This window comes from Pleurodeles waltl, chromosome 6 (assembly GCF_031143425.1).
Source record: "Pleurodeles waltl isolate 20211129_DDA chromosome 6, aPleWal1.hap1.20221129, whole genome shotgun sequence".
NCBI lineage: Eukaryota > Metazoa > Chordata > Amphibia > Caudata > Salamandridae > Pleurodeles > Pleurodeles waltl.
This window is the reverse complement of record NC_090445.1, coordinates 425762940-425786589: the sequence shown is the minus strand read 5'-3', so window position 1 is coordinate 425786589 and position 23650 is coordinate 425762940. Positions and strand designations below refer to the sequence as shown.

Genomic DNA, 23650 nt, shown 5'->3' with positions numbered 1-23650 from the left:
TTTAAAAACCAGCCTAACACTGCTGTAAAACAGCGTACAGCATCTTTTGGCATCATATTATCTGAAAAAATCTTGACACCAAGGAAAATCTAAAACTACACCTTTCTTGAAAAGTCATTTTGTTCAAATGTATTCACTTTAAAATTTGTGTTCTTTCTTTTAAGGTCTTGCACTCCTGCTTAATGCTCAGCTCGGTAAGTTTTATTTCAAAATGGTGCCCATTTCTCTTCGGAGAGACTGACCTACAATAAGATTACAGTAGAATATATTCACCCAAAATAAATCAAAACGTATAAGCTGTATAAACTGCTACAGCTTTCAGATGAGACTACCCTGGCATGTCAGATACTTTTGTAAAAAGTTCCACTGCAATCTGTGAGTAGAATTCATATAATTTCTCTATCATCTTTTATTTGGATTAAGGGAAAAAACATAGCTAGACTGGTCAGTCTAGCTTGCCTAATGCAGTCCATGCAAGCAGTACATCCTTCATCATGAGAATCAAATCTCAATATAGAAAGGTTATGGAGCGCTAAAATATATCTCTCATAAATCAAAGGTTAGGTCAGAAATATACTTGGGGGCCAACAGAGCAATGGCTCCCTATGTCTAAAGGATTGGTTTTCAGAAACTAAAACTGGAGCACATGTTGGGCATTTTACTTAAAAAATACACTAGGATCAATTTATTACCCAAACCAATAACTGGTATGAACTGTTGCCACATGGTTATTGAAACGATTATTTAAACTTTACTGTATCTTCATTTTTTAAAAGTTCCAATAGAAGTACTTTCCACATGTTGAGTGAACAAATTTAGCAATGGACGTACTTAATTCAGTTTAGGAGGGCGGTGGAGTGTTGGTAAAATGACTGATTGTCTGAACGACAGATCCATCGTTGAGCCAAATAAAATTTGAGTTGTTGCTTTTGCTATTAAAGGAGATTTCAGTGGCCTTACTCTCCCTTCAGTGATGTCAGGACTATTCCAAATAGACAGGCCCTCTAATGAAAACTGACATCAGTTTAGGTCTGAATTTCTACTCACTTTGGAAGTGCCTAGAGCCCTTTTCCTATGCAGTTTTCAATTGCTTTGCAGACTGGTTCTTGCTATGTAGTAGCACATGCATATAAAAATTAACACTGCTCTGAAAAGATCACAGATTGTTATATGAATGTTACCATGGCCATATGAAGACACTGACAGCGAGTGCAAAGTTCATAAACCTGGCTCAATGAGGCTGTTTTGTTCCTCATTAGAAACCACTCTGGTGATGGGATTTATCTTGATAGAGCATCGAATAGCAAGACTTATTTCATAGTGCTAAATGTTGTGGTTGGTTCTGTATTTTAGGGAAAAGCCATAAACTACGTAACTCATCAGAAAATAAATGGTGACATTTTCACAACTACAACTCCATGAAGCAAATTTATAAAAATGAATGCGCTTTAAATGTATGCCTTCATAAATCATGGTTTGAAAGTTACATTTTATTCCTGCTGCAGGCTCTGCCTACGAGCTGACATGCTACTTCACCAATTGGGCCCAGTACAGGCCTGGCCTGGGGAAGTTTATGCCCGACAACATCGATCCATGCCTGTGTACTCACCTGATCTATGCCTTCGCTGGAATGTCCAACAACCAGATCACAACCATTGAGTGGAATGATGTGACTCTCTACAACTCCTTCCAGAACCTCAAGAACCAGTGAGTCCTCTTTTGTTTAGTACATAGAATTACCTTTCTGTGAATACTATGCAGCACACGCGGCATGCATCACACCAAATCAAACAAGCTCAGCCAAATTCAAATGACAACAGCAGAATAATGCAATCAATTTTATTCTCTGGCTTGATAATGACATGCCTCCCAACACCTATCAGATGCTACTAAGTTAATGCATTCTTTGCAGAGCCCTTTCTTAACAAAGTTGAGAATTTACTTTCTCAAGCATGAGAATTGCTCCCCACTGTCCAGAGCCAAAGTCCACTGTTAGAGACCCTTTTCTACTTTTCATGCTAACCCTGCATATGTTCAACACACCCCATAACCATTCTATGGTCCACTCCAGTCAGTCTAGAAGTACGGGGTTCAATAAAATACAAACTGATTACCCCTATACCAATTGTCACCTCTTCCAGCAACTACCACTGCAATATCCACAATGCCCTCACTAACGCAGCTTAAACTATACCGAGCTACTTATATAATTAACAGTCTTCTGCAAGCTGAACTACTGCAATATCCCCATTCAACCTCCCATACTACTGGACTACTAAGAAAACTTCTTCTGACCTTCTAAGCCATGCCCTATTTACCTAACAGGAGCTAACACACTTCGACTAAAGCTAGCAGATAGCCTGGAGCATAGTATAAATGCCTAGCAAGCACAAGCACCTTGATAACATATAAACACTGCCTTTCTTTGTCCTGAGGAGCCCTCTGTTGACTCCAAAATGAACCACTGTTGATATTTATTACACATAGTTTAACATAAATAAATCCTATTATTTTAGGTGTATTGTTTTAAGTGTGGTAAACATCTTCTAATGTCATACCACCCTCTTGCCGAAAACACTGTCTTTCGTTCTCAATTTTCAGTGCAAGCTCTAACGTGGCATTAGCTCTGTATATAATAACTGTGTGTGGCAGTTCACAAAAAAACATAAGTTGTAATATTAAAGTATCTGAAAAGTCCTGCACAGTCTTGGAAAGGTTCTAGTGATTAAAAAAACATTGAACACTGACAATCAGTGGCACACATACACATATTTTAAAACATGTGCAAAGTGTAATAAAAAAAACTGGATGTATGATTAAAGGGTGAGCACTGATATCCAAATAAACAAGCCATTATATAACAGTTATTGAAGTGGGGGGGGGGGATCTGAGCTGACATTTTATTGCCGGATGACAAATGTTTACGAAATATAGGAAGAAATGCATTTAATAATGTACACCAACAGCACATGCTGAATGAAATTCACACTTTCGTAGGAACCATAAAGTCTTGATTGGCTGCTCTCTTTTCTAGGAACAGCAATCTGAAAACTCTGCTGGCAATCGGTGGCTGGAACTTTGGCACAGCCCCGTGAGTATTTTAAATGGAGTTGAATTCTAAGACTTTGTGGAAAACCATCCTTCAGGTGTTGACACTTCTATACCTATTGCCTGTTTCCTCTTCAGATTCACTGCCATGGTCTCCACCCCACAGAACCGTCAGACTTTCATTACCTCTGTCATCAAATTTCTACGACAGTATGAGTTTGATGGGCTGGACTTTGACTGGGAGTACCCAGGGTCAAGAGGAAGTCCCCCTCAAGACAAACAACTCTTTACCACACTGGTCCAGGTAACATGGAGTGTAAATGGTGGAGGGGATGTACTATGCGACAAGGGGAGCAGATATTATCTACATAAAAGGTACAGAGCCCAGGTTATATTCTAGGAAATTCAAAACCTTAGCACCCATTTACTCTTGCAGTTACAGTCTAACAAAAAGTAACTGCTTACTGCAATGGTGATTCCTACTGGCTAGCATATCAGGCAGTTGTACACACTGAGGCTCTCATTACGACTGTGGTGGTCTTAAGACCATAATCGGACCGCCGGCACCTCCACTTTTAGGCCGGCCGATGGCCTGGCAGTGCAGGCGGTCTTAATCCACCAGGGCAGCACTGCTAGCAGCACTGCTCTGGGGATTACAACCCCCATGATCGCCAGCTTTTGCATTGTGGTTCCACTGCCATGCAAAGGCTGGCGGACATGGTGTGCTACATGCACTTGGCATGGGCAGTGCAGGGGCCCCCTTGGGCAGCCCTGTTGTGCTTTTCACTGCCTGAAATATTGGCAGTGAAAAGCGCGATGGGTGCTGTCACCCCCGACACACGCCAACATTGCCGCCAACTCGATTACAAGTCAGCATCAATGTTATGGAGAGTTTCCGGCTGGGAGAGCGGGTGGAAATGCTGTTTAGGCCTGCTGACCCAGCAGGAAACTGACAATAGAGCCAGCGGTGGAAAACCGGAGGGGCGGTCTTTCAGCCCAAAGAGTTTGGCGGGCAGTCTCTGCTGCCCTCCAAACTCATAATGAGGCCCTGAACGATGAACTGAGTAAGACTTGATAACAAACTACAGGACAAACACCATAGCATTTTGGCAATCTGGATAAATTATTATTGCATGGCAATAAAGTAGTGGGCTTCCTGTGAAACACTTTAGACACCAGTACATAAAATGCTGGGCATCTGGGTGCCAAAAGTAAAAAATAAACAAATAAACAAATAAATTAAATGGTAATGCTTGGTCAAACAAGCAAGTTATTGCCATTAAATACATAGGAAGACATTTTTTAATTGTAGCTATAACACGCACAAATCTAACACTTTTAACTTGGAAGTCAAAGGACATCACAATCAGAAGACTAATAATCAAAAAAATACTGTTGGTAGTATATGCACAAAACTGATTTTAAAAAAAAGGAATTAAAGGAATAGAATTCGAGGAGATTTAGTCTAACGATCTAGAAGTATAAGATTAGATAATATTTCAAAAGACTTTGTCAAGAGAGAATTCACTGATGCACACCTAATAAAATTCTACAGTTTAGCCACTGAGATCCTCTCATTAGACAATATTATGTACTTTTACAGTAGATAGTGTTGGAACAGGCAGGTGTGGCAGTGGATCTGTGGCAAAGCAGACCTCTGCTGGGGCTGGGAACGAAGAGCCAAGTTCGACAAGAAGCTGTCCAATGTCCATTTATCCTACTAGATTTCCTACAATAACTCTTCAGACATCACTACAAAGTTCTGAATGGGAGCCTAAGATTATAAAAGAATATGCAGCTGATTTGCAGCAGCCTGCTACAACTGTTTGAATGTACCAAATTTTGCTTTACCTTAACACTTATAAGATACACTACACAAAGCACCAGATACAAATAAAATGGTCACAGGTAACCTGACACAAACATCAGCAAACTAATCCTCAATCTGTATGAACCCCAGAGAACCATGATCATCATGCCCATGACATAAATATGCTATACAAATATTAATAACTCAAGAGCAATATCACTAGAGTCAACTCAGTTTCCAGCCTTAAAAAAATGCAAGTGTTCAAACTAGAAAGGGGAGGCTTTAATGTGCAGTAAGACATTGCAGTTAAATGTCCTGTGTTTGATTCATACAGAGCCTAATAATGCTGGCTAGTGGTCTTAATTTCTGTAGATGAGATTAAGTGAGAGACTGAACGTAAAGTGATATAGCCAGCATTAAATAATCCATTAAAGAGGGTAAATTGGAACTAGAACTTGGGTTTCCAGAGTCTACACGTAACTAATGTTGGTTTCTCCCTCCTTGAAGACAATTTATTTTTTTCGATGAAGCACAATGGGTTTAAAGGATGGATTAGTGTAAGGACTACAATAATAGAACTGGATACGACAGACATTTCAAGTTAATAAAGTATCACTATAGAACACCCTTTTTCGATTTGGCCTTGCTTTACTTGTTAAAATAGGGTTTCTTCTGTTACTTTACAGGAAATGCTTGCAGCCTTCCAGCAGGAAGCCACTCAGACCAACAGGCCCCATCTCATGGTGACTGCTGCAGTGGCTGGAGGGATCTCCAATATCCAGGCTGGTTACCAGATCCCTCAGCTCTCAGCGTAAGTACAACATCATCTGATAAAGCCTTGATTGAAAGACTGCTGCAGGCACTCGCCTATGGAAGTGATTTGCCAGAGAAAACTACTGGCATATATAAGTAAGGTATTTAGCTATAGCTTCTATAGCAAATTAAAACATTTGAATGTTGAGAGCTCCACTGAAAGCAATGTAGCAGCTGAAGGCTTATAATGGCTGGCATAAGCCTGAAGCAACAACATTCCAATGTTTGTTTTCATGGTTATCCCTTTTTAATTTAGAACATGCTACTCATAGTGACCTTATAGCCCTTCTGCCTCTGCTATATTGTTTGTTAAAGGCCATCTCTCTCATAAACGGCCCTCACCTGTGGCTCAGGCTTACAACTCATGTTCAGGACCCTTAACTTCCAGTATATCCATTGGCCATGAGCTATAAGTGTATAATACGACTCCATAAGGAAACTACATGTAATATCTGAAGAAACAATGGGTGCAGTCCAAAATGCTGCCTTTAGCTACCTCATCATTCACTTGTATAGCTTCATGAATGAGACATGAACTATGTTGTACTCACTATACAAACTTTGTGGAGATTTGAATGAAGTCCCCAACAAACCAAACCAGGAAACTATGACAAAACAAATAGACAAGTTGTAACGGACTCTATAACAAAGACATTCAATAGAAACACATTTACAGTGGTAGCAACTTTACAATGACAGGCTATAAACATCCAGATACTTGACTAGTAAGGCATAAATTTCCATCTCCACTTATAGATTGAGCTTAACATCACCAATGACATCATTGGCAAAGTTATATACAAAAATGCTAAAGTTCTACAAAATGTGTGTATTGACAATGTTGTCATCCTGTGCTAAGCTTAGTTGTAGAGAAACATATAGATTAAAAAGTTAAATGTAAAAAGGGATTCATTATTTTTTTTTAATAGCAAATTTGTAGCATGTGGGTAGTTTCCCGGGCAAATGCATTTCACTTCTTTCCTCCTGATGTCAAGTTTATTTCCTCTAATGACAATCTAAAGACAAAGATAGGCCATATTTGAACCTCTTTATGTGTCATTGGTTCAAATGGGTATTTTATTTAAAGCATATTTGCTCAAATGCTCACAGAATAAACAAAGAAAAATAGTTTGTCTGAGCAAAGTATCAAGAATTAAAACACTTTGTCCGCAAACACAGTTCTTTTAATAATTTAAAAAATGTCAATTGCTTAAAATGTTAATGCGTATTTTCTGGCAGGGTTCTTGACTATATCCATGTGATGACATATGATTTGCATGGATCCGGGGAGGGATACACTGGAGAAAACAGCCCCCTGTTCACCAACCCTGCGGCCACTGGAGCAAACGCCTTCTTGAATGTTGTAAGTATAGCTACAGACCACATGATGTGCTTGGGAAGCCCCAGCCCAGCTCATGTTCAATTTGTCTTTGTTTTCAGTTGAATGTCCAATGACAGCTAACCACAGAGAAGGTATGAACTCACTGAAATGTCACATAAGAGTCTCTGACATGAACACAAGCATTCTCTTTGTAGGATTACGTCATGAACTACTGGTTGAGCAATGGTGCCCCAGCTTCAAAACTTATTGTTGGAGTCCCAACCTATGGACACACCTTCATTCTGAGCAACCCGTCCAACAATGGAATTGGAGCCCCAACCTCTGGAAATGGACCTGCAGGGCCTTACACCAGACAAGCTGGTTTCTTGGCCTAATATGAGGTATGTGAGTCAAAGGACACTAATAAACAATCCCCAGCATTGACAGATTTTTTTAGTGGGCTGTGATATGCTGAGCACCTACACCATCGGGATGTACAAATATAGTTTTGAGCATTATGCAATAAGATGCAAACAGACAGATTTACACAGAACACTCCTGTGACAATTCAAATATATAACATTACTATTTAAAAAAATAAGTAATTAGTTCATCATCTTACCAACATAAATCAACAGGTTGACAGAAACATGTTAATTCACAAATTCACTCTGGTTCATATGACTTGTTCTAGTAATTAATTCTAAAATAAAAACAGTGCAGCGTAGTCCAGCTTGCTTTACTCTATATCATAGTTGTATGTCAACAGTCAAACTTCACTTTACTTATTGCGATTCTAAACTTCTCTGTAACATCATCAAATCCTTATGTAAATGTTGGCTCTTGTTTCTGTAAACTGCTTATGGTGGCACTTAATTGAGCTGATCTATAAAATAGCACTACCCACCAGGTTTAGGTATGTCATATATAAATACACCCCAATACAAATAAAAGATAACTTTGTCTGGACACTGACATAATATGGAGGACAGGGGTACGGTGATGTTACAAAGTGTACCTTTCCATCTGTCCACTGCCTGGGATTTGGCTTATGAGACTTGACACTGTCATTTTAGAGTGTGGACACACATTGCTGTAAGGTTATTGTGGTAGAGAAAGATGCGGTTGCAGAATGCTGTGTTCCATTAAAATGCACTTGTGTTTCACATTGAGCAGCATTTCCTCACATATTAGTGATATTTACTTTTAAACAAATGTTATGCAATCTTAAATCACTACAGATCTGCACCTTCCTGAAGAATGGCGCTACTGAGAACTGGTCATCTGCTGAAGAGGTTCCCTACGCATACCAGGGTAACGAGTGGTTTGGATACGACAATGTGAAAAGTGTTATTCTCAAGGTACTGTAAGAAGATTGACCCTATCCATTGATAAAACCAATAACATTGTAGGTTTCCACAACTCTATGGCAGTAATAGGATAAGAGTATATTCCATTTACTACAGTCAAAATGGGGAGCACCCTGTCTTCCATTCCAGCATTTGTGACCCCAAGGCATCATGGTAAATGCAGTCATTAGCACGAATTTGAATACAGTTTTGAAAGTTTTTCACCATACGTTGGTGTGGCGAGTGCCGTATCTTCGGACACGTGTTTCTGGCTATTTGGCCGTCATCAGCGAAGAGCAACATGTAGCTGGCGGGGTTGCTTGAAATGCCGCCTTGAAAGTATTCACAGGTTTAGGTACCACTCAAGAAGGCGCACAGGTGCTTCACCCGAGCTCGTCAGCTCAGAGGCTCACGGGAGCCTTAATTACAACAGTCAAAATGGGGAGCACCCTGTCTTCCATTCCAGCATTTGTGACCCCAAGGCATCATGGTAAATGCAGTCATTAGCACGAATTTGAATACAGTTTTGAAAGTTTTTCACCATACGTTGGTGTGGCGAGTGCCGTATCTTCGGACACGTGTTTCTGGCTATTTGGCCGTCATCAGCGAAGAGCAACATGTAGCTGGCGGGGTTGCTTGAAATGCCGCCTTGAAAGTATTCACAGGTTTAGGTACCACTCAAGAAGGCGCACAGGTGCTTCACCCGAGCTCGTCAGCTCAGAGGCTCACGGGAGCCTTAATTACAACAGTCAAAATGGGGAGCACCCTGTCTTCCATTCCAGCATTTGTGACCCCAAGGCATCATGGTAAATGCAGTCATTAGCACGAATTTGAATACAGTTTTGAAAGTTTTTCACCATACGTTGGTGTGGCGAGTGCCGTATCTTCGGACACGTGTTTCTGGCTATTTGGCCGTCATCAGCGAAGAGCAACATGTAGCTGGCGGGGTTGCTTGAAATGCCGCCTTGAAAGTATTCACAGGTTTAGGTACCACTCAAGAAGGCGCACAGGTGCTTCACCCGAGCTCGTCAGCTCAGAGGCTCACGGGAGCCTTAATTACAACAGTCAAAATGGGGAGCACCCTGTCTTCCATTCCAGCATTTGTGACCCCAAGGCATCATGGTAAATGCAGTCATTAGCACGAATTTGAATACAGTTTTGAAAGTTTTTCACCATACGTTGGTGTGGCGAGTGCCGTATCTTCGGACACGTGTTTCTGGCTATTTGGCCGTCATCAGCGAAGAGCAACATGTAGCTGGCGGGGTTGCTTGAAATGCCGCCTTGAAAGTATTCACAGGTTTAGGTAAAACTCAAGAAGGCGCACAGGTGCTTCACCCGAGCTCGTCAGCTCAGAGGCTCACGGGAGCCTTAATTACAACAGTCAAAATGGGGAGCACCCTGTCTTCCATTCCAGCATTTGTGACCCCAAGGCATCATGGTAAATGCAGTCATTAGCACGAATTTGAATACAGTTTTGAAAGTTTTTCACCATACGTTGGTGTGGCGAGTGCCGTATCTTCGGACACGTGTTTCTGGCTATTTGGCCGTCATCAGCGAAGAGCAACATGTAGCTGGCGGGGTTGCTTGAAATGCCGCCTTGAAAGTATTCACAGGTTTAGGTACCACTCAAGAAGGCGCACAGGTGCTTCACCCGAGAAGACTTTTGGCGGCATTTCAAGCAACCCCACAGACTTGGCTGCTCTCTGCTGATGACGGGCTAAACCTAGAAACACGTGTCCAGAGATACACAGCACTTGCTGCACCTACTTAGGTGAAAGACTTTTGATTACTTTTTCAGCACAAAACGAAGTGACTGCATTTACCATGATGCATTGGGGCTAACCTTTTGCTTGAGTGTGAGGCAGTGTGCTCCCTTTTTTCTTTTTGTCCAATGACTGCTCCCTTGAGCTAACGAGCTGACGAGCTCTGGAGAGGACCTGTGCGCCAGTGAGTGGTACATAAACCCGAGAAGACTTTTGGCGGCATTTCAAGCAACCCCACAGACTTGGCTGCTCTCTGCTGATGACGGGCTAAACCTAGAAACACGTGTCCAGAGATACACAGCACTTGCTGCACCTACTTAGGTGAAAGACTTTTGATTACTTTTTCAGCACAAAACGAAGTGACTGCATTTACCATGATGCATTGGGGCTAACCTTTTGCTTGAGTGTGAGGCAGTGTGCTCCCTTTTTTCTTTTTGTCCAATGTCTGCTCCCTTGAGCTAACGAGCTGACGAGCTCTGGAGAGGCACCTGTGCGCCAGTGAGTGGTACATAAACCCGAGAAGACTTTTGGCGGCATTTCAAGCAACCCCACAGACTTGGCTGCTCTCTGCTGATGACGGGCTAAACCTAGAAACACGTGTCCAGAGATACACAGCACTTGCTGCACCTACTTAGGTGAAAGACTTTTGATTACTTTTTCAGCACAAAACGAAGTGACTGCATTTACCATGATGCATTGGGGCTAACCTTTTGCTTGAGTGTGAGGCAGTGTGCTCCCTTTTTTCTTTTTGTCCAATGACTGCTCCCTTGAGCTAACGAGCTGACGAGCTCTGGAGAGGCACCTGTGCGCCAGTGAGTGGTACATAAACCCGAGAAGACTTTTGGCGGCATTTCAAGCAACCCCACAGACTTGGCTGCTCTCTGCTGATGACGGGCTAAACCTAGAAACACGTGTCCAGAGATACACAGCACTTGCTGCACCTACTTAGGTGAAAGACTTTTGATTACTTTTTCAGCACAAAACGAAGTGACTGCATTTACCATGATGCATTGGGGCTAACCTTTTGCTTGAGTGTGAGGCAGTGTGCTCCCTTTTTTCTTTTTATATTCCATTTACTATTCATAGGCTCAGTGGCTGATGAACAACCTGGCCGGTGCCATGGTGTGGGCCATTGACCTGGATGACTTCACAGGCACATTCTGTAACCAGGGCAAGTTCCCCTTGATCACTGCGCTGAAGACTACTCTCGGAGTGCAAGCTTCAGGTGAGAGACATGAATACAGAATTGTTTTAATATGACATCAGTGGCTAGTTCTGGTATCTTTGTTACCTCTATCTTAGATGTAAACTAATAAGCACACTGCTCACATGTGCCCACAGATACTTCTGACAGTCAACCATTTCTGAATGCCTGAAATGGCCAAGCCTTAAACCTTAATCAATTTTGATATACAACACACCATGGCCCTCATTCTGACCTTGGCGGTCGGCGGAGAGGCGGCGGTCGGACCGCGAACAGACCGGCGGTATTAAAAATGGCATTCTGACCCTGGCGGGAACCGCCAACACAGCCCGCCAACTTAACACTCCGACCGCCACAGCGGTACAAACAAACAGCGCGGCGGTTCCCGCCAACAGCCCGGCGGCAGACAAAGTACCGCCCACCCTATTACGACCCACCAATCTGCCACCTTTTCCGGGGCGGGAGCACCGCCGATAAGAACACGGCGGAAACAGACTACGAACGGGAAAACGCTCACCTCTACGCACTCCACGCGAGATTCCGGCAGTATGGAGCCAGAGTTACAGGTCATCCCCGCACTCCTATTCCTCCTCATATACCAGGAGCACGCCCGGCAGCGCGGAAGACATCGGTGAGTACTGCACCTACGACACAGGGGAGGGAAAAGATTACCGGCACACACCCACCCACCCACACCCACTACAACACACACATCAATGCATTCCCACAGATCACTGTCACAACCCACAAACCACCCCCCTCCGAAATAATGCAAAGACCAAAAGAAGAGATCATAAACGGCCAGATATATTGAAATATGGACACCAGTAATCCAAATAAATAAATAAACTATGTACAAAATATATACAGCTACTAAATGTAGTCCAACCACTGTCCGTGGATCACAGGGGTCCTGTGCAAAGGGGCAAGGCCCAGTCCCACGACAAGAACTCCACGGAGAGAACACTGCAGGGGCATCAGAAAGAAAATAGGACAGGCACCTCAGGGGGAAGGGAAGGGGGGGCACCTCAGCCACTTGAGTACACGACGCCAGATCCACGAGGGGACTCCATGACCACTGGGCCATCCTGGGGAGTGCAAAGCCACAGTCCATACAGTCCATACAGTGGGTGGCCTGCCCACTGGGCCATCCTGGGGAGAGCAAAGCCACAGTCCATACAGTCCATACAGTGGGTGGCCTGCCCACTGGGCCATCCTGGGGAGAGCAAAGCCACAGTCCATACAGTCCATACAGTGGGTGGCCTGCCCACTGGGCCATCCTGGGGAGAGCAAAGCCACAGTCCATACAGTCCATACAGTGGGTGGCCTGCCCACTGGGCCATCCTGGGGAGTGCAAAGCCACAGTCCATACAGTCCATACAGTGGGTGGCCTGCCCACTGGGCCATCCTGGGGAGAGCAAAGCCACAGTCCATACAGTCCATACAGTGGGTGGCCTGCCCACTGGGCCATCCTGGGGAGAGCAAAGCCACAGTCCATACAGTCCATACAGTGGGTGGCCTGCCCACTGGGCCATCCTGGGGAGAGCAAAGCCACAGTCCATACAGTCCATACAGTGGGTGGCCTGCCCACTGGGCCATCCTGGGGAGAGCAAAGCCACAGTCCATACAGTCCATACAGTGGGTGGCCTGCCCACTGGGCCATCCTGGGGAGAGCAAAGCCACAGTCCATACAGTCCATACAGTGGGTGGCCTGCCCACTGGGCCATCCTGGGGAGAGCAAAGCCACAGTCCATACAGTCCATAACAGACCCCACTGCCACTGGAGGAGGCAAGTTGGCCAGAGGACATCCTGCAGCCCTGCCCGAGATAGATCCTGCCCTGCCACGTCTGCCAAAGGGCCAGCGGTTCTTGCCTTGAAGGGCCCAGTTCAGCGGTTCTGGAGACGGCGGGGCCCAGTTCAGCGGTTCTGGAGACGGCGGGGCCCAGTTCAGCGGTTCTTGCCTTGAAGGGCCCAGTTCAGCGGTTCTGGAGACGGCGGGGCCCAGTTCAGCGGTTCTTGCCTTGAAGGGCCCAGTTCAGCGGTTCTTGAGACGGCGGGGCCCAGTTCAGCGGTTCTGGAGACGGCGGGGCCCAGTTCAGCGGTTCTTGCCTTGAAGGGCCCAGTTCAGCGGTTCTGGAGACGGCGGGGCCCAGTTCAGCGGTTCTTGCCTTGAAGGGCCCAGTTCAGCGGTTCTTGCCTTGAAGGGCCCAGTTCAGCGGTTCTTGAGACGGCGGGGCCCAGTTCAGCGGTTCTTGCCTTGAAGGGCCCAGTTCTGCGGTTCTGGAGACGGCGGGGCCCAGTTCAGCGGTTCTTGCCTTGAAGGGCCCAGTTCAGCGGTTCTTGCCTTGAAGGGCCCAGTTCAGCGGTTCTTGAGACGGCGGGGCCCAGTTCAGCGGTTCTTGCCTTGAAGGGCCCAGTTCAGCGGTTCTGGAGACGGCGGGGCCCAGTTCAGCGGTTCTTGCCTTGAAGGGCCCAGTTCAGCGGTTCTTGCCTTGAAGGGCCCAGTTCAGCGGTTCTGGAGACGGCGGGGCCCAGTTCAGCGGTTCTTGAGACGGCGGGGCCCAGTTCAGCGGTTCTTGCCTTGAAGGGCATAGTTCAGCGGTTCTTGCCTTGAAGGGCCCAGTTCAGCGGTTCTTGAGACGGCGGGGCCCAGTTCAGCGGTTCTTGAGACGGCGGGGCCCAGTTCAGCGGTTCTTGAGACGGCGGGGCCCAGTTCAGCGGTTCTTGAGACGGCGGGGCCCAGTTCAGCGGTTCTGGAGACGGCGGGGCCCAGTTCAGCGGTTCTGGAGACGGCGGGGCCCAGTTCAGCGGTTCTTGCCTTGAAGGGCCCAGTTCAGCGGTTCTTGCCTTGAAGGGCCCAGTTCAGCGGTTCTTGAGACGGCGGGGCCCAGTTCAGCGGTTCTTGCCTTGAAGGGCCCAGTTCAGCGGTTCTTGAGACGGCGGGGCCCAGTTCAGCGGTTCTTGAGACGGCGGGGCCCAGTTCAGCGGTTCTGGAGACGGCGGGGCCCAGTTCAGCGGTTCTTGAGACGGCGGACGGTCTATGGCCAACTGCTAATTGCCTGGTGGTGCCCTCCTGGGCAGCGGGGATGGTGCTCCTTCACTGCCCACCTGGGCTGTGGGTGGTGGGGCCCTCCTGGCCAGCTGGGCTGGGTCCTCCCTGGGCAGCGGCTATGGGGGTGGTGGGCTCTCCCGGGGCAGCTGTGCCGGTTCCTCCCGGGGCAGCGGCTATGGGGGTTGTGGGCTCCTCCTGGGCAGCAGGCCTGCTGCCTGACCTCTCCAACTTGCTGCCCTTGCCCTCCTTAGTCGTCGGCCTGTGGCCCTTGCCTCCCTTTGGAGCTGTGGCTGGTGACTGTCTCTGGGTGGTGTCCGGGGGGGATGTAGAAGGCGGGCTCCTGCGGCGCCCCTTCCGCCTTCTGCTCCTCTTCCCAGGGGGTGGGCTGGCTGTCCCCTTGCTGCTGGGCGAAGATCCAGACATGCGGGCTGGCGGGCTCCAATACCCCTGCACCCTTGTCAAGGGGGCTGCAGGGCTGGTGGTGGCTGAGGTGCTCTTCTTACCCCGACGAGAAGGAGGGGGGGGCTCAGGGTCAGGAAAGAAGTTAGTAGTGGCGAGGAAGAGCTTCTTGGGACAATGGAGAGTGGTAGGTACAGTGGGAATGGGAGTGGAGGGAGAGGATGTGGTTGTAGGTGAGTCACGTTTGCTGTCTTTGGGTGCAGGTGCAGGAGGGATAGGCTGTCGTGAGGTGGATGGCTGTTGGGTGGGTGGGTGGCTGCGTTTGTGTGGTGTGGAAGAGGGGGTGACAGACACAGTGGGAGAGGACACAGGGGACGTGTAAATGGCAGTGGGGATGGTGACTGCACGTGTGCGGACTGGAGTGGAGTGTGTGCTGGTGATGGAAACACTGGCTGATGGTGAGGTGAATGGAGGTGTGAGTGTAGACGTCACAGGGAGGGAGGAGGGAGACGAGGAGGTGGGGGTCACAGAGGTGGTAGTGACTGTTGGCATGTCTGCATCGGAATGTTGCGTGTGTGAATGTCTGGGTGATCTGTGGTGCTTATGTTTGGATGAGCTTCTCTTGGGTGTTGAGGTGTGTGCAGGCTGGTCTGATGGTGTGGGTGGGACAGGCTGAGGAACAGGAGACTGGGAGGAGGGAGTTAGTAGAGGCAGGCAGGAGACAGGGACAATGGCTGCCGTCAGTGCTGAGGCCAGAGCCTGGAACGATCGCTGATGGGCAGCCTGACCCGAATGAATGCCCTCCAGGTACGCATTGCTGCGATGAACCTCCCTCTCCACCCCCTGGATGGCATTCAAAAGGGTAGTCTGCCCAACAATGAGCGTTCGGAGGAGGTCAATGACCTCCTCACTGAGGGCAGCGGGGGTAACAGGGGCAGGGCCTGAGGTGCCTGGGGCGAAGGAGATGCCCGGCTTCCTGGCAGAGCGGGCACGGGGCGAACGCGGAGGGGCTGCTGGGAGGGCGGAGATGGTGCGCTGGGTGGCGGCTGTACCTGTAATGGCGGGGGGCACGGATGGTGCCACCCCCGCAAGGGAGCCCCCTTCCGAGGACGTGTCCGTGTCGCTGCAGGCTCCAGTCGTCCCCGTCGTGGAGCTCCCCTCGCCCTCCGTCTCACTGGTCCAGTCTGACTCTGTGGCATGGCCCTCCTGGGCCATGTGAGATGCAGCTCCCTCCTGCCCCGATGCCACTTCTCCTCCGCCTGATGATGCTGATGCACACAAGCACAGAAAGACAAACAAAAAGGGGGGGGGGGAGAGAGAAATAAAGGGATATTGAGTACATGGATCTCCGGTACAGTTAGCGGACATGACAGACACAGATGCCCCCTGCACTAAGTTGCGCACTTGGGGTCCGCTACGCATTCCGTGGAACATGCCCTACACGCCTAGAGTTGTCAACTGCACCCATGGATGACACGGCCCAGGGATGGCTGTACTGACACACTACTGAGGGTGGTGGCTGGGGACACAGGGGCTTACGGGGGTGCCCAGCCTACAGATATCGCCCTGGCCTAGGGGGACCCCCAGCCCTCCTCCCCCACCCAGACACCTCCACTGCACGACAACAGAGTAGATGATGCTTGTACTCACCCCCTTGTGTCTGCTGTGCTGCCCTCACGCGCCCATCCAAATCAGGGTAGGCCACCGCCAGGATCCGGAACATCAGGGGGCTCAGTTGACGGCAGGCACCCCGCCTACGTTGGGAGGCCATCCCCAGCAGAGACTCGGCGGTCTTCTTGGTCCCGCGGCGGATGTCCTCCCACCTCTTGCGGCAGTGGGTGCCCCGTCGATGGTGGACCCCCAGGCCCCGGACTTCCTTGGCGATGGCACGCCAAATCCCGATCTTCTCATGGGCGCGGACCTATGTGACACGTACAGGGAGGGAGAAATACCACGTTCAAGTTACTCAGCATTTTCCTTTCCAGTGGCCCAACGCCCCCCATCCCCGCCAGGCCCCCCGCCATGCCCAACATGCCCCCCATCCCCGCCAGGCCCCCCGCCAGGCCCCCCGCCATGCCCAACATGCACCCCATCCCCGCCAGGCCCCCCGCCAGGCCCCCCGCCATGCCCAACATGCCCCCCATCCCCGCCAGGCCCCCCGCCAGGCCCCCCGCCATGCCCAACATGCACCCCATCCCCGCCAGGCCCCCCGCCAGCCCCAACATGCACCCCATCCCCGCCAGGCCCCCCGCCAGGCCCCCCGCCATGCCCAACATGCCCCCCATCCCCGCCAGGCCCCCTGCCAGGCCCCCCGCCATGCCCAACATGCACCCCATCCCCGCCAGGCCCCCCGCCAGCCCCAACATGCACCCCATCCCCGCCAGGCCCCCCGCCAGGCCCCCCGCCATGCCCAACATGCCCCCCATCCCCGCCAGGCCCCCCGCCAGGCCCCCCGCCATGCCCAACATGCACCCCATCCCCGCCAGGCCCCCCGCCAGCCCCAACATGCACCCCATCCCCGCCAGGCCCCCCGCCATGCCCCCCGCCATGCCCCCCATCCCCGCCAGGCCCCCCGCCATGCCCAACATGCACCCCATCCCCGCCAGGCCCCCCGCCAGCCCCAACATGCACCCCATCCCCGCCAGGCCCCCCGCCAGGCCCCCCGCCATGCCCAACATGCCCCCCATCCCCGCCAGGCCCCCCGCCAGGCCCCCCGCCATGCCCAACATGCACCCCATCCCCGCCAGGCCCCCCGCCAGCCCCAACATGCACCCCATCCCCGCCAGGCCCCCCGCCAGGCCCCCCGCCATGCCCAACATGCCCCCCATCCCCGCCAGGCCCCCCGCCAGCCCCAACATGCACCCCATCCCCGCCAGGCCCCCCGCCAGGCCCCCCGCCATGCCCAACATGCACCCCATCCCCGCCAGGCCCCCCGCCAGCCCCAACATGCACCCCATCCCCGCCAGGCCCCCCGCCATGCCCCCCGCCATGCCCAACATGCCCCCCATCCCTGCCAGGCCCCCCGCCAGGCCCCCCGCCAGCCCCAACATGCCCCCCATCCCCGCCAGGCCCCCCGCCATGCCCCCCGCCATGCCCAACATGCCCCCCATCCCTGCCAGGCCCCCCGCCAGGCCCCCCGCCAGCCCCAACATGCCCCCCATCCCCGCCAGGCCCCCCGCCAGGCCCCCCGCCAGCCCCAACATGCCCCCCATCCCCGCCAGGCCCCCAAGCCAGCCAGTGGCCCCAAATCCAGATAGAATTAAACTCACTTGTTGGTCTGGAGGACCGTAGAGTAGCGCATACTGGGGGAGGACCCCATCCACAAGTTTCTCCAACTCCTCTCCAGTGAAGGCAGGGGCCCTTTCCCCAGTCGCAGCAGCCATTGTCCCTTCCACACCGAGGTCACAGCAACACTTGCAGTATAGGTCCTCTCCTGTGAAAGTTCAAGTCGCAAGTGGATAAGTAGATAGAAAATGGCAGTCACGTCCGCGGCGGTGCGTAACGCGGCGGTGCGTCCCGCCACCGCCGGCGCCCTTCGCCATTGGCTCCTGAAACCCATAGGCTTCAATGTTAACCAATGCGGCTTCGCGCCGCGGTCTTGGCCCGCCGCCCGCCGCGGTGTGCCACGCCAGCGCATTGACCTCACATCCCATTGTCACACTTCACAGGTCAGGCAGCCGCCATTTCCAGGGCCCACATGGCTCAATTTCAACTGCGTCACACAGGCCTAGGCCTTGCATAGCCACTCATACACGCCATTCACTGCATAGAGAATCGTATACTGTGCTAGCTGTGAGTACGTACCTGTGGGTTGCCTGACTGTGTGCTCCATGTTGTCCTTCCTAGGCACCGTCCGCTGGGTTGGGCGAGGAGACGGATGAATCCTCCCGTGTACCGACCGCTGGTGGACCTGTCGACAATGGAAGAACGCCACATTATCCTGACCTACCGTCTTAACCGTGCCACTATCCATGAACTGTGTGCCCGGCTGGAGCCCGACCTGATGTCCCCCATCCGCCAACCCACAGGGATTCCCCCTCTGGTGCAGGTCATGTCAGTACTCCATTTCTTGGCAAGTGGGTCATTTCAGACAACCGTGGGAATTGCTTCTGGGATGTCTCAGCCCATGTTTTCAAAGGTGTTATCCAGAGTGTTGTCTGCCCTGATGAAATCCGTGAGGAACTACATCATTTTCCCTGAGGTGGGCGAACTGGCTACAGTGAAGGGTGATTTCTACGCCCTTGGACATATTCCCAACGTAATTGGTGCCATTGATGGGACCCATATGGCTTTGGTTCCCCCAAGAGACAGGGAGCAGGTGTACAGGAACAGAAAAAGTTACCATTCAATGAACATCCAGGTGGTGTGTTTGGCTGACCAGTACATCTCGCATGTAAATGCCAAATTCCCAGGGTCAGTGCATGACGCCTACATCCTCAGGAATAGCAGCATCCCTTACGTGATGGAACAGCTACAGAGACACCGTGTATGGCTAGTGGGGGACTCTGGGTACCCCAACCTGTCGTGGCTACTGACCCCAGTAAGGAATCCCCGGACCAGGGCAGAGGAACGGTACAATGAGGCCCATGGGCGTACTAGGAGGGTGATCGAACGCACCTTTGGCCTCCTAAAGGCCAGGTTTCGCTGCCTGCATATGACCGGTGGATCCCTAATGTACTCACCTAAGAAGGTGTGTCACATCATCGTGGCCTGCTGCATGCTTCACAACCTGGCTTTGCGCCGCCAGGTGCCTTTCCTGCAGGAGGATGGTCGAGACGGTGGTGTTGTGGCAGCGGTGGAACCTGAGGAGAGTGACGAGGAGGAAGACGACGGGGCTGAAACAGACAACAGGGACAGAATCATTGCACAGTACTTCCAATAGGACACAGGTAACAATTCAAACATAATTTAGTAAAAGTTAACTACTCTGCAGCATCTCTGCTGCCTGTCTATTTGCCCCAGTGTATGATGACTGAGTTTTGGCTTTTCCCTCCCTATTTCAGATCTGGGGTCCCCACTACGAGTCCTGTGCTTCGTTTCCCCATGGACTACAGCTTTGTGGCAGCTGTTTGTTGACTTCACCATGTACAAGGACATATTTGCACTGTCATGTCAATTACAATCTATTGAAATCACAGCCAGACTCCTGATATTTTGGTGCAAAATAGGTGTTTATTGAAGTGCTCAAAATGGGATGGGTGGTTTCAAGTGGGTGGGGGCTATGGTGAAGGAATGTCCATGGCAGAGTCCAGAGTAACAGTCACACAGGTGCATTGTCCAGAGGCCTGTGGAGAGATGGAGCATGGGCAGTTCGAGGATGGACAGGGTGACAATGTGGGACAGTGGGATGACATCAGGTGGTATCCATTGCTGGCGGGGGTCTTGACATCCTACTCTGTCTTGCGAGATCTCAGGGCCCTCTTGCGGGGTGGTTCTTCTCCTGCAGGAGGTGGGGGTCTGGTGGGCTGCTGCTGTGCGGGGGCCTCCTGTCCACTAGCGCCGGCGGAGGTGGATGGCTGTTCTTGGTCCCGGCTAGTGGCAGGGGCCCTTGGGTGTTGTTCAGTGTCCGCCCTGCTGTTTACGAGGTCCTGCAGCAGCCCTACCATGGTAACCAGGGTGGTGTTGATGGCTCGGATGTCCTCCCTGTACCCCCGATAGTGTTCCTCCTGCAGCACCTGGATCTCCTGGAACCGGGCCAGTACCGTCGCCATCGTCTCCTGGGAGCGGTTGTATGCTCCCATGATGGTGGTGAGGACCTCGTGGAGAGTGGGTTCCCTGGGCCTCTCCTCCCCCCCCTGTCGCACAGCTGCCCGCCGAGTTGCCCTGTTTCCCTGGGCCTCTGCCCCCTGGCCGGTGTGCCCACTACCACTGCCCCCAGGTCCCTGTTGTTGTTGGGGTGGTGGGTTATCCTGGGTGCCCTGTAGTGGTAGACACACCGCAGATTGACGCGCCCTGGAGACAGAGGCATGGGCCCGCTGGGTGGGAGCTGTGCTGGTGTTCCCAGAGGGGTTAGGGTCTATAGTGGCCTGTGCCTGTGTGAGGGGAACCGACTGTCCAGAGGTCCCCGATGGTCCGGGCTGGTCATCGGTGTCCAGATCGACAGAGCTGCTGTCATCGCTGACGGCCTCTTGGGTGGGGGGTGTGGATAATTCTGGCCCCTCCGCCGCGGTGTGTTGACGGTCGGGTCCTGCAGGGGTATAGAGGTATGGTTATAGTTTCAATGTGTGGCATATGGGTGTATCTGTGGGTTCCCGTGTCCCCAAGTGCTGGCATTCGTGTGTGGGGGCTTTGGTGAGGGTGGCTTGTGGGGGGGATGTGTATATGCATTGGGCATGCTTTGGTGATGGGTGTCCATGCTTAGTGGACGCATGCAGGCCTAGGTTTTGGGATGTGTGGGTTGTGATGGTGAGACATTGGCAGGGAATAGGTGTGCTGGGGGTGGGGGTGAGGATGGTGGTGGGGGTGAGGATGGTGGTGGGGGTGAGGGTGGGGGTGAGGATGGTGGTGGGGGTGAGGGTGGGGGTGAGGATGGGGGTGGGGGTGAGGGTGGGGTTCGAGGATGGGGGTGAGGGTTGGGGTCTGATTTGGCATGCAGGTGGGGGGGAAGCAGTATTGAAGCTTCAACTTACCAGTATCCATTCCTCCGCCGACTCCTGCGAGGCCGTCAGGATGCAGGATGTTCAAGACTTCCTCCTCCCATGATGTGAATTGTGGGGGTTGAGGTGGGGGTCCTCCGCCAGTCTTCTGCACGGCGATGTTGTGCCTGGATACCATGGAACGCACCTTCCCCCGTAGGTCGTTCCATCGCTTCCTGATGTCTTCCCGATTTCTGGGGTGCTGTCCCACTGCGTTCACCCTGTCGACAATCCTCTGCCATAGCTCCGTCCTCCGGGCAATGCTGGTGTATTGGACCTGTGTGCCGAACAGCTGGGGCTCTACACGAACGATTTCCTCCACCATAACCCTGAGTTCTTCGTCTGTGAAGCGGGGTTGTCTTTGGGGTGCCATGGGGTGGTGTGTATGATGTGTGGGGTGGAGTATGTGTATTTAAGTGAGTTGAGTGTGGTGGTGTGTGTTGTTTTGTGTGTGGATAGTGTGTGGGTGATGGTGTTGAGTGGCTGTGGCTGTTATGTTTTGGATGCTGGTGTCTCGCTCTTGCCTTCTTTACGATTTTGTAAGCGTAGGGGTTTGTGGGTGATGTGGGTGGGTGTTTTATATTGTATTGTGTGTGTGGGAGTGGTGTGTGTATGTGTATCAGGTGTGTGGGATTCAAATCGTCCAATGTGGGTGAGTTTTGTTCGTTGGTGGGTATTCTGACCGCGCCGGTGTGTCCCGCCAATGGAATACCGCGTTTGAATGACCGCCGCGTGGATTCGTGGGTCGTAATGGGATGGGCGTATTTCTGTTGGCGTGGCGGTGGAGGTTTGGTCACCTCCACCTTTCCGCCGACCGCTGGTCTGGCGGTCTGTTGTGGCGGTCGGATTTTCGGAGGTTTGCCTTCTGCGGGTCAGAATGACCGTGGCGGGTTTCCGCGACCGCGGCGGGATTATGGAGGATTTCTGACCGGCGGTAGGCGCCTTTTACCGCCGAGGTCAGAATGACCACCCATGTATGACCAGACCCTGTATACAATCTATGAACAAATCCACACATTTGGTAGAAAACACATAATTTAAGAGAACATGCTGCAAGCATATGTCTCTCCAGTTTCTGCTGCATGTTCAAGTTTATTGGTTCAAGAGTCCCCTTCTACTCATAATACTCTTCGTTAAGTGATGCAGCTGGTCAGAGGGTTTAAAGCGATTAGCCAAGATGAGAGTCAATGTGGGGCATGCGTTAGCCCATCAAAACAGACACTTTGCCAATGGTACATACACTGAATTTCAAAGGTGTTCCGAATAGCTGCCCAAATACTCCTTTCTTGCACATGTTCGATTGCTGGTTGGAGATCTGTAACTTGTGATCACATTAAGAAAGATGTCATCTTTAAAGAATTAATTTACTCTAGTCTTAGTCTCGGATAGTCACACTGAAGAAGTAATGTAACTATGTGAGAACCAACGTTTTCCTCTGATTTGCAGGCTGCACAGCTCCTGCTGTTCCTGTCGTCCCAGTCACAGCAGCTCCTGCCACAGCAGCTCCATCTGGTGGTGGCAGCAGTGGAGGCGGAAGCTCTGGCGGAAGCTCTGGCGGAAGTGGATTCTGTGCAGGAAAAGCCAGCGGTCTTTACCCAGTTGCTGGAAACAATAACGCCTTCTGGCACTGTCTCAATGGAATCACCTATCAGCAACACTGCCAGACTGGCCTGGTGTTTGACCCTAGCTGCTCATGCTGCAACTGGCCGTAAAAGACATCCAGTATCCGAACAGAATCATGTTAATGAACAAATTCTCTGATACAAATAACTTGTTCCAACAATTTAAACTCTAAAATAAAAAACTGCAGCATAATCAAAGGCGTCTCAATACTTTGACTAGCATGTCAGTGTAACACATTATTTTGAGTGTTTAGGTACTACTTTCCGGGAAAAACTGGTCATTTCACTTAACTCAGTGATGTAATCAAAAAGTGCATTTATTTGTAATGGCAATATTCTCAAAACAAACACTCTACCTTCAGCCCACGTTCTTGTCTGCAGCTCACCTTTCTGCTTTTGAGTTGGTACCCCAACATACATCTTTCTGGTACCTGTACCAGTCAAATTCCTGGTATTTTTGCACAAGTAAGGAACAGTAACACATTTTTATTGGCATTTTAGATACAGTTTAAGGATGCATACCCACCTCTCTAAGCAGCATGCCACTTTGGGCTCAAACAGCTTGGTCTCTAACGTAAATGGAAACATGCATTTACAGTTCACCATCATGACTATAAGTGACTCCTAATATCA

General features: G+C 50.7%; 1 pseudogene; it reads left to right on the top strand.

Moving 5' to 3' along the window:
* LOC138301609 (acidic mammalian chitinase-like) overlaps positions 1-23107 on the top strand; it is a 63406-nt pseudogene extending 40299 nt beyond the window's left edge.
* Positions 23108-23650: the final 543 nt, after the last annotated feature.